We start from the raw sequence: 3,780 nt of genomic DNA, 5'->3' as shown, positions 1-3,780 counted from the left end.
GAATTGGTAGAAGCAACCATCATACAGCCACATGTGGAGACATAGTCCATCTTCATATTTTGTATTCTGTCATGAATCACTGAGGTAGTGCGTTGTTAAGGAATACTTTGCAATTGTGGTGGCTGACTGCAGTCGGTTTGCAGAGGCATAAATCATTGCATTGTGAGTATTTTGGTGAACTGGAAGGGACCCAGGGAATCCCACTCCTACCATAAATCCAAGCCCAAATTGTGCTTATGATACTCTTGCATGGATTCTGTTAAGTGATGTGAAGCAAAGATTTTCAGAGATTAAGCAAAACTGGGAGAAAAAAATCCCTAAACTCCATCATGGTCACTCAAAAAAAACCATTACAACAAAATCTCTTCACAATAACCTAATACTAGCTTTTTTTTCTATTTCTGATTTCTAAGTTAAAATGAAAATTTCTCACTGATACTTGTTGTACGAAACTATAAATTGCGTTCAGCACATCACAGATAATGTCATCTCTTGACTCAAGTTAGAATCTCTTTACACAATTCCATAAAGAACCTCTCCAGTCTCATTTTGACCTGAAATGTTTAAGGTGAGTTTATCATCCATTTATTATTCATCCAATTTTATGAGTATTACGCTGGTACCAATTCTGTCAAATGTTACTAATATTGTGGAACAAAAGAAGAAAAAAATGTGAAATTCTGTGGTGCCCTGTTGAAGTGCAAACAAATGCATTATCTGCAACATGCTAGCATCTTTGTAAACATGGTGAATCAATTTATTGTATATTCAGCCTCTTTCTTGTTACAGAATGCAATTTGTTGTAAAGGATTGAAATAAGACTATTTAATGAATTTTAATGAATATATAAAAATACTTTTGAATATGTAGGATTGGGTTTTCCTGATCTTTACCTCCACACCACTACACTTCCTCTCTCCCAGGAATGTGTTAAGGCATTAAATCCAATAGCTGCCCTGGCGGCTGCTTACTGATATGTCTAACATGTCCAAAGGGATCAGTGGTAGAACAGGGTGGCTGATCAGCCTTTGAATCTATTTACCCCAGTCTGTCATCCTTCTTTTATCCCATAGTGAAGAGATCCGTGCCATGTGGGGAGGCTGGCAACTTTAACTGTGCCTCTAGTGTTGGTCAATATGGTGATGGGTTTGGGGGTGAATCCCTCTTGAATCTTCTGTGCCCATCAAAAGCAAATCTCCCCTCAACAGACACATGGTCTGCTGGGCTATTATTAAACCATAATCTGATCAAGTGACTCCATGGAAGGAGAATGGTCTAGTAGCAGTTTACGGCAGTGGACAACTTCTGAAAAAGCATCACTGGGCTCAAACGTTTAAGGCACTTTCTCAGTACAGATGCTGCCACATCTAAATTTCTTCAGGAATATCTATTTTTGTTTCAAATTTCCAGCATCTGTAATTTTCACATCAGTTAGAAGTGGGTGTCTTTAAGCACTTGATGTGGGAGGCCTATTGCCCAGGCTCCAGCACTGACCTCATTATGGAGGAAAGCAATGAACCAGTACAACCTTATCCAGATGGCATTGGTCACTGCCCTGATGCATTTGCGGGGCATAACTGAGAGATCCCACTCAGGTCACTCATCGCTCCCTGGAAGGAGCCGGTTGCATAGAAGTTCATAACTAGTCAACTTCACAACCTTTGGGAGAGTTTGGCCTCCCACCCCTGTCGCCCTCCAACCCCATTCTGGCATCCAGCAAAGTTTTGACATTGTGTTCTGGGACATATAGAGCCTGTGTCAGTTCTGTGCCCAGGAAATGGAGTCATGCTTGAAAAACTCTGCCTTAAACCCCAGTCTGTCATCCTTCTTTTATCCCATAGTGAAGAGATCATGCCATGTGGGGAGGCTGGCAACTTTAACTGTGCCTCTGGTCCTGAGATGCCCTGTGGCAGCGGCCTCTCCCTGAGCTGGGTGCTCCATGTCCTCTGCATCAGCTTCTGCAACGTCCTGGCTTGGCATAAGCCAAGGTCCTGTTGCATCCGTCTTCACCTTCTTAGATAGGCAGCTACAGTGACCACACCAACATCGGAGGTATAGTGGACAGTGAAGATTATCTTAGAGTACAATGGGCCAATGGGGCGAGGAGTGGCAGATGGTGGTTAATTTAGATAAATGTGAGGAGTTGCATTTGGGGAGGAAAACCAGGGCAAGGACTTATACAGATGTAGGACCTGTGGAGCGTTGTTAAACAAAGAAGCCTGGGAATGCAGGTGCACAGTTCCCTGAAAGTGGAATCACAGATAGGCAGGGTGGTGAAGAAGGCATTTAGCAGACTTGCCTTCATTGGTCAGAACATTCAGTACAGGATTTGGGACAAAATGTTGTAGCTGTACAGGGCATTGGTGCAACCACTTTTAGAATAAGTGGTTGCACCAATGCCCTGCATAGCTGCAACCACTTTTAGAATAAGTGGTTGCACCAATGCCCTGCATAGCTGCAACATTTTGTCCCAAATCCTACATTGAATATAGTACACCCTGCAGCTCATGCCACTCCTGAAGCCTGGACCCAAATCATGGCAGCACCTCCTGCCACCTGATGCCCATATCCAGACTAGAGCACCCTGAGGCCTAGATCAACTAATGAGAGCTCCTAAGGCTCAGAATTGGCTCACTGAACAAACCTTCCCATTCCCCCCACCAAAATGCTGTACTGATCTGGGTCCCAGACCAACAGAAATCACTGTGACACACTCAGCACAGTTAATAAGCAGTGGCAGGTGGGAGTGAGAAACAGCCTATGCTTGGAGAAGCAGTTCCTCACCAATTACTTTCTCTCTCTCTCGTACAGTGATGGTTTTGCTGTGGCTGGTCACAACCTGAAAGAGGGATGATGCTCCCTGAGCCTGGATTTACCCTGAAGGCATAGATCCCAATGTTCAGCAATGCTTGTACCACATTCCTCTGCGACCGGTCTGATTATTGTGTGTGTGTCTGCGTGTGTGTGTGTGTGTGTGTGTGGGGGGGGGGGTGGGGGGGTGGAGGGGTGTAGTGGTTGTGGAAGTAGGGAGAGAGCTTGGCTAAAATTAACCTGAGTTCATTTTAAAAATTCTTATACAAAATACTTTAAACATGCTGATTTTCACCTTTATATGGGGCATTGTTACATGTAGATCTATAAGGTGGGAAAAGGAATTACTATTTATTACTAGTAAATAGACTACATCTACAGGTAAGAAGATATAAACCATTAGCATATAACACTACAAATTAAAACACAGATGGACAAATAGGTGACGAAACAGGGTATGGGCAAAACAAAGCTGGAGACAGCTCAGTGGTTTCTTTTCACAGGGTGCTGAGAAGATCCTTATTGTATTTATGCTGGTCAGAATGTTGCCACTCATTCGTTTTTCTCCAAATGCTTCAACTGGTTTATAATAAACACAACAAGGCTGGTTCACTTATAAAAATATTTCTGACTTATCAGTTGAAAATCACAGTTTACAACAACTGCTGAAGGAAAGACGGACTGGTTCTCTTCAGATTTAAAATAGGTTTTGACTGAAGAGAACAGAAAGACAGCTCCAGTCCTGGTGGAGATCAAATCTCTCTCTTTAACTTGTTTTGAGCTTCAAGCTGTTCAGTTAGGTGGATTAGCCATGGAAAATGCAGGGTTACAAGGATAAGGTGGGAGTGATTGGGATGCTCTTTGGAGGGTTGGTGTGGACTTGGTGGGCTGAATGGCCTGTTTCCACATTGTAGTGACTCTATTATTGCAGGATTCTATGATTACCTGAGAACAAATCAAACAGTTGTT

This window comes from Chiloscyllium punctatum, chromosome 6 (genome assembly GCF_047496795.1).
Source record: "Chiloscyllium punctatum isolate Juve2018m chromosome 6, sChiPun1.3, whole genome shotgun sequence".
NCBI lineage: Eukaryota > Metazoa > Chordata > Chondrichthyes > Orectolobiformes > Hemiscylliidae > Chiloscyllium > Chiloscyllium punctatum.
Note: the sequence above shows the minus strand (reverse complement) of the source record.